The following is an 8,562-nucleotide window of genomic DNA, read 5'->3' as shown; positions in this document are numbered from 1 at the left end:
TTTATATGGTTTAAATTGAAGTATTTTTCTTTTCTGTATTATAATGTGCACATTTACACATACATAGACATGTATTTTTTTTTTTTTTTTTTTTTTTGAGACACAGTCTTGCTCTGTCGCCCAGGCTAGAGTGCATGGTGCAATCTCAGCTTACTGCCTTCAGGGTTCACGACATTCTTCTGCCTCAGCGTGCCGAGTAGCTGGGACTACAGGCACCCAGATGACTTTTTTGTATTTTTAGTAGAGACAGAGTTTCCTGTGTTAGCCAGGATGGTCTTGATATCCTGACCTCGTGATCCCCCCGCCTTTGCCTCCCAAAGTGCTGAGATTACAGGCGTAAGCCACCATGCCCGGCCCAATGTTTGTTAATTTTTTATTAAGAATGGGTGTTGAAGATAATGTGTATTTTCTGTTTGAAGAGAGTGTTTACTGTAGTAGTTGAGTGTTATCTCTGAAGTCAAAGTTGCCTGTTTTACTACTGGCTCTTCTGTTGTGAGCAAGTCATTTTTCTCTGCGTCTCTGTTCCTTCCTCTGTAAAATAAGGATAATAATAATACCTATGCATTGAGTTTCCTGTGAAAATTAACACCTATACAGGGTTATGGTTAGTATTTATTATTTATATGCTGAATTACATTAATGTGATTAATGAACATTTGAATTCAATAGCTGCCATAATCTGATTTTCCAGAGAAGGTAACAAAGGACTTGGATAAAGTGACTAAAAATGAAAACTATACCCCATGAACTGCATCCACTAAAACAAAAAATCATAACAAATTCAAGGTGATAACATGAATCTCAACAAAAAAGATCATTGCAGATTTTGAATCTTGAATCTACACAGATCATTCTATTTTTCCAACACTTTCTTACACTCAGAAGGTTCAGCATAAAAAAGTTTTGCTATGTCATAGAAAATTATATGTAAAATTCTTCACCTAGCATTAAGTCTCTTAAAAATTTTAAGAGGGCCGGGTGCGGTGGCTCACGCCTGTAATCCCAGCACTTTGGGAGGTTGAGGTGGGCAGACCATGAGGTCGGGAGATTGAGACCATCCTGGTTAATACAGTGAAACCCTGTCTCCACTAAAAATACAAAAAATTAGCCGGGCGTGGTGGTGGGTGCCTGTAGTCCCGGCTACTTGGGAGGCTTAGGCGGGTGAATGTCGTGAACCCGTGAGGCAGAGGTTGCAGTGAGCTTAGATCGTGCCACTGCAGGTTAGAGTCTAGGTGACAGAGCAAGATTCTGTCTCCAATAAAAAAAACAAAAAAAACACACAAAAAATAATTTCTAAGATATATTTTAAGAGATTTCAAAATTCTGATGAGTTTCTTCATATGGTGCTTACAATATGCAACCCACTTATAAACCTATTCTAACTTATGTTTAACACACATTTTGTTAGAATCTCATACAATTTTTCCTTTACCAATACAGAGAAACAATGCTGACTTAATCCTCTTACCTGTGGACACTGAATTACTCTTATCTCAATTAAGTGATCTGAATGTTGCATTGATAAGTTATAAATAATCTCAACCCAGTTAAAAACAATAATTTACATTAAAAATTATAAACTTCTCATCTGAACCTTGAAAGTCTATGTGAAATTACATGGCATGAAGAGAACAGTGAGGAAACTACTCATAACACAAAGGAAAAGAAGACCTCTGAGGAGGCATACAGAGCTGGGGATAAACACATGAAGACCTCTGAGGCATCCACAGCTGGGGATAAACACTTGAAGACATCACAAAACTAAAGATAATTAGAAAATAAAAACAGAAATCCTCTTTAAATTCAGAATGAGTCAGTTTTGCAGCCTAGGAACGGATGTCCTCTCCACATGCACAATTAGTGCCATTTCTTCACCATAGATATTTTCAATCTTTTACTTGGAGCTACGAACTGACTCCAGCAATATTTGTGGCCAGTTATGGAGCATCTATTACACACCCAGCACTTTGTGATTGTTCACTACAATTATTTATCAAAACATCCCCAATACTTGTTTTCCCACTACTTGTCTGAACAAATTGGCCCAATAAACTTAAAAATATCAATTATAAAAAGTGAAAGGAATAACTAAAGAAAACAGCTTATATAAGGTTATCCAATTAATGAAATGTTCTAATTAAAGATTACTTAATACATTGTGAAATTTCATCTAAAAATTTTTGTGCACTAAATTTTATAAAAACGATTAATTTCTGACAAGCTCAAATACTTTATGAAGTGAAAACAAAAAAATGAGAAACAAAATTATAGCTCTAGCATGAGGACCACATAAACACAGAATTGGTTGGCATGGGGCAATTCTCAACAATGATCCATTAGATTGTGCAGTAATTAAATAAAAAAACATAGGTGTGATTTCAAAATGTTTTAGGTTTGTAGATTTCTAGTAAATTACCTATCCACAGTATTAACAGAACCTTCTTTGTTCCAATATTGCTATTTTCTTTGGAAAATAGGTACAAACTCTCATGCAAACACAATTGCTTGCTCCATAATTTCCTTACACCCAAGGTTTATCTTTAGAGCACAACATTTATATATTTAACTCCATGCAAATTAAAATTAAAAGGCTGTGTTTGCAGGACATGCCACATGTTCAAAGATAAATATGAAACATTTCTGAAAACCATTCAAGACTCAGGAATGTATGATTTATTACAATCATAAAATGACCCTTAGTAAAAAATAACTTACATTTAAAAATAATTAAATGGTGTAATTGGATTGTGTGTAATACGAAGGACAAATGCTTGAGGTGATGAATAACTCATTTACTCTGATGTGATTATGACATATTGTATGCCTGTATCAAAATAACCCATATATACCATGAATATATACATCTACTATGTACCCACAAAAACTTTTAAACTTCAGTAAGAATAAAAATGTAACATGGAAACAACAATATTCTTCAATTTATTTGCTGCTGAAAGCCACTGGAAAGAGAGACTAGAGATGTCATTCAACTATATTACCAGATAGTACATTGTTACCATCTTTAAGGTACACCCTTGAGTAAGGTGGGATAGGTGAAAGTTGGTGGCATAATAAAACGCTTCATTCAACGCACAAAAATTTTAACACAATAACAATTTTGTTTAAAAAATTAAGTTCACACATGATCTTCAAAATTTACTGCATTTTATTACATTTATAACATAAATGTACATTTGGTAAAACAATTTACTACTAAAATTCAGATTTTCTCTCACTATAATGCAAAGTATTACTCTGAACACCTACTTCATGCATCACTCAATAAGTCAACAACTAAAAGCTTCTCTGCTAAGATTTTCCTCACGCTTCTTTCATTTTTCTTCTCTTTCATGTAAGTTCATGAATAATGCCCACCTAATGCAAAGGAATTTCCCATATCTCCAATGCAGCGACAGTTCATCACATGCTTTCACATAAATGAGAATGTTGAAATAACATAATTTCAGAGTTCAATTATTTGCTTTTCAAAAAATTTATACTTTTAAGTGAAAAAATATACTTTGAATATAATCTCTTCAAAAACCTACTTTTAACTTATATGCAAAGAAATTTTCTAACAGGTTCAACTTCTGTTATACTTAATACTCTGATTTATTTTAAAGTCTGAAGTATTAGTTCCTTAGTTCTTTCTATTGTAAATCCTCTGATGTACAGTCTTAATTTTAGCCTAAATATTTCTTCACATTTAGTGCATCTACAAATTACGTTCCATTAGAAACTCTCTGGTTTTTTTTTTGTTGTTTTTTTTTTTTGAGTTTCACTCTTCTTACCCAGGCTGGAGTGCAATGGCATGATCTTGGCTCACACAACCTCCACCTCCTGGGTTCAAGCGAGTATCCTGTCTCAGCCTCCCAAGTAGCTGGGATTACAGCCATGGACCACGCCTGCCACCACGCCTGGCTAATTTTTGTGTTTTTAGTAGAGATGGGGTTTCACTGTGTTAGCCAGGCTGGTCTTGATCTCCTGACCTCATGATCTGCCTGCCTTAGCCTCCCAAAGTGCTGGGATTACAGGCGTGAGCCACCACGCCTGGCCAATTAGAGACTTTTAAGAGGAAACATGAAGTAACCCTTTTAACTAAAAAATAAACACGAAATTCCAGACAAGAGACATGCTTCCAACATGTATGACAAGTTCCCATCTCTATCAAAGATAATTGGCTTCAGACTACGTCATGACAAACGAACATAATAAACGTTGTGACAAACAGCTTTTTGTTAATGCTCAAATAACAAGCAAATATTACAATGTATACAAAATAATTTTAAATTTTTCAGAGAACCATAAAAAACAAAGATGTACAAATTTTTAAAATGTAATCTGAATAATGCTGAATCAGTTAACTGAAAACACATACAACTAAATGTAATCAGAAAAATTAGAACATCAGTGAAAACATTAAAAACAAAAAAAATCATGGAGGTGACAAATACGAAATGACTCAGAAATTTTCAAAAGTTAAAAAAAGGATGCAATAAATGAAGCAGCTCAACAAACTTCAACTAGGATACACACACACAGATTTATGGCAAGGCGCATATATAAGCAAAGTTTCAAAAATCAAACACAAGAAGGGCATCTCAGGAACTGCAAAATAAAAGTGATGTGTCATTTATAAGTGTGGTCTTATAAGATTACCAGTGAATCTGTCAACAAAAGTATTTCACACCAGAAGGAATTGCAATATAACTAAGGTGCTGGAGAAAAAAATAAAAAATTGTACATGGGAATAATATAACCAGCAAAACTGTCCCAAAACTGAAGAAAAAGTAAAGACCTTTCAAGATAAGCAAACGCTGAGAAAGTATATTAGCACAACACCTGTCTTACCAAAAAAATACTGAAGAAAGCGTCTTCCAGTGAAAATAACATAATACAAGAAAACCAAACATAATCATATGAAAATACGTAACTTTCTGAAAAAGATATGCACATACACAAAATTCTGTACTACTATCATAATAGTGCAGAAAACATTTTAATTATTCTCTAAAATTTTAAAGTTAAAAGCATAAAAATGATCATAAAGTGTTGATCATTATCCAGTAATAATATACAACATAAAAAATGATTACTGACATCAGTAACGAACTTGAGGACAGATGTAATGAGGAAGTTTTCTTTTCTTCCTGTCTCACTCTGTCACCCAGACCGGAGTGCAGTGGCATGATCTTGGCTCATGGCAACCTCTGTCTGCCCAGTTCAGGTGATTCTCCTGCCTCACCCTCCTAGGACTACAGGTACATACCACCATGCCCTTCTAATTTTTTGTATTTTTAATAGAGACGGGGTTTCACCATGCTGGCCAGGCTGGTCTCAAACTCCTAACCTCATGATGTGCCTGCCTCGGCCTCCCAAAGTGCTGGGATTACAGGCATGAGCGACCGCTCCCAGCCCTTTTTTTTTTTTTTTTTTTTTTTTTTTGAGACAGAGCCTCACTCTGTTGCCAGGCTGGAGTGCAGCCGTGCAATCTTGGCTCACTGCAACTTCCACCTCCTAGGTTCAAGCAATTCTCCTGCCTTAGCCTCCCAAGTAGCTGGGACTACAGGCGCGGGGCACCACAGGCAGCTAATTTTTGTATTTCTGGTGAAGATGGGGTTTCAACATGTTGACCAGGATGGTCTCGATCTCTTTTCGTGAACTGCCTGCCTCAGCCTCTCAAAGTGCTGGGATTACACGTGTGAGCGCCCAGCCAAGGAAGAATTTTCAAATGCAACTCAGGTTTTTACCAGTTTTAAATATATTATTTTGCCGGGCACGGTGGCTCAATTCTGTAATCCCAGCACTCTGGGAGGTCAAGGAGGGTGGATCACGAGGTCAGGAGATCGAGACCATCCTGGCTAACATGGTGAAACCCCCTCTCTACTAAAAATACAAAAAACTTTAGCCGGGCATGGTGGCGGGCGCCTGTAGTCCCAGCTACTCGAGATGCTGAGGCAGGAGAATGGCGAGAACCCGGAAAGCAGAGCTTGCAGTGAGCCCAGATTGCGCCACTGCACTCCAGCCTGGGCCACTGAAGAAGGCTCCATCTCAAAAAAATAAGACAAAATAAAAATATATTATTTTAAGAAACTTTATGTACTTCCCAAGATACCAGAAAAACGTATCTCTATAGATACACCAAAATATAAGATGACAGAAAAAGAAAATAAGGGGCAAAAATGAAATAATCCAGCAAAACAATAAAACTTACGAAGTAAAGGTTTCCATTCAAAATACATTCACCAAATAAAGGGATTGATTGCAAAACTTAACATGATCCAGCTTGCTTTTCTACAGGAGTCACTTGAGATGTAATGATTAAAAAAGACTGAAAAGGGCAAAATGAAAGAAGACATGTCATGCAAATAACCAAATAAGAGGTCCAAATTATACAACACAAAGTACATCTTAAGTCAAAACTGTCCTATTTCATAAAATAAAGAAGGACATTAAACAATAATAAAGTTCCTTTACTGGGAACTCATGACAAATGTGTGTATACATATGTTAATGTGTCTGTGTGTTTATGTGTGTCCCACATTGAGTTCCAAATATACAAAGCCAATACTGACAGAACTAAAGCAAGGCAAAAAAAGCAATATAATTTTACTAGGATATTTAAATACCTCAATTTCTGTAAAGAATAATGAAACAAGATAAAATATTCACAACAGGAGACTTGAAAGCAGTATTAAACAATTATGTCTAACAGAATTGTAGAGAACATTGCTCAACAACAAGAGAATACACACCTTCCTCAATAGCTCATACAATATTCTCCAGGATAAACGACATATTAGAACACAAAAAAAGTCTTAACAGAAGTTTTTAAAATTGAAATTTTACAGATTACTTTTAATGACCAAACTGGAATGAGAGTAGAAATTAATAAAAGAAAGAAAACTATAAACCCTGTCTACACTAAAACTACAAAAAATTAGCCAGGCATGGTGGCAGGCAACTGTAGTCCCAGCTACTGGACAGGCTGAGGGAGGAGGATGGCGTGAACCCAGGAGGTGGAGCTTGTAGTAAGCTGAGAGTGCGCCACTGCACTCCAGCCTGGGCAACAGAGCAAGACTCTGTATCCCTGCCCCCCCCCAAAAAAAAAAATGTACATACTTATAGAAATTAAACAACACAAACTAAAGATTGAAATAATAAAGATGTCTAGACTGCTCAATGTAATCTACAGATTAAATGCAATCCCTGTCAAATTTGTAATTAAATTATTGTAGTAACAGAAACAGCAACCCTCATATTATACGAAATTAAGAAACAGTGAAGTACCCAACAATTGTCAAAAACAGAAGCAATCTCAGAGGCTTCACAGTTCCTGATTTCAAAACACATAAAAAGCTAAAGAATTAAAACAATTTGGGATGGGTATAAAGCTGAACAGCTGGATCAATAAAATAAAATCTAGCAAAACTATAAACACACACAGTCACATGAAGAATAATTTAGACATTCATAATTATTGCAGCATTGTTACTGAAAGCAAATAAATGCAACACAGATTTCTCTCACCAAACTGATAAATTAGAAATATTAAAATTATGAAATATTACTGTTTATAAAAAGCAAAAATCAAACAAGTAAAGATAAATCTTGATGACATTAATATAAAATAAGTCACAAAGAGAAACTGTATAAATCAACTTACATCAGATATCTAAAGCAGTTTGACTTTAAAACAACAGAATCGTGTTTGTAAAGGGCCAGAAAATAGAAAAAGTAGGTAGTTGTTTAACGTGTATTGAGTGTTAGCTTTGCAAGATAAACATATTCTAAAGATAGAATGCATAACAATGTTAATATGACTAAGCCGAATATTTAACAAATATATGATTGTAAAGTTTATGCATTTTTGAAAACAATGAAAAATAATATCTAAGAGAGGTATGACACTTTTGGAAATTATCTTCAAATCACAAAAGTGTTTCTCACACACACACAAAAATACAGATTTACAAACAAATACAGGGTAAAATTAGGAGAATTTCAATGACTACTCACCTAGGCAGGGTAAAATCACCATGGTATACACAAATAAAACAAGTATACAACTTACAAACAATAGGGAAAGAGTATGCAGACAGATAAACACAGAGACTCTTAAAGTAGACAGTGTACACAGCTGAGTGCTTTCATACACAATAACAACATTAAATAAAAACATCCTTCTCATGTTCCAGGTCTCAGACAACAGGTTTTCTACTCTTTCCTGTTCAGTATAATTTCGGCCATTAGTCTGTCATATATAGTCTTTATTGTGTATAGGTATACGATCTATACCTAATTTGAGTTTCTTAAATCACAAAGACATGTTCAGTTTTGCCAAATGCTTCTGCATTCACAATAAAAAATAAAGCTGTCTAATAACAAATGTAATTTAAAAGGTGAACACTCTACACTGAAATTTATAAATCATTAAAAACTGAAAAAAGGCAAGAAAAATTGAAAGTATTGCTCATAAAATTAAATATTACGAAAGTTCAATCTCTATCAAATCAATGCAATCTCTATCAAAATACCAATGACTTTTTTCACAGAAATGGA

The 8,562-nt window shown here is 34.8% G+C and overlaps 1 protein-coding gene across 1 annotated transcript in view; it reads right to left on the bottom strand.

Moving 5' to 3' along the window:
• The window catches only part of LOC105532703 (zinc finger protein 141-like), a 50,493-nt gene that overhangs the window by 7,081 nt on the left and 34,850 nt on the right, over window positions 1-8,562 (bottom strand). The window lies entirely within an intron of this gene.

This window comes from Mandrillus leucophaeus, unplaced genomic scaffold (assembly GCF_000951045.1).
Source record: "Mandrillus leucophaeus isolate KB7577 unplaced genomic scaffold, Mleu.le_1.0 Scaffold98, whole genome shotgun sequence".
Classification (NCBI taxonomy): domain Eukaryota; kingdom Metazoa; phylum Chordata; class Mammalia; order Primates; family Cercopithecidae; genus Mandrillus; species Mandrillus leucophaeus.
The sequence above is the reverse complement of the archived record's forward strand: the minus strand, read 5'-3'. Positions and strand labels throughout refer to the sequence as shown.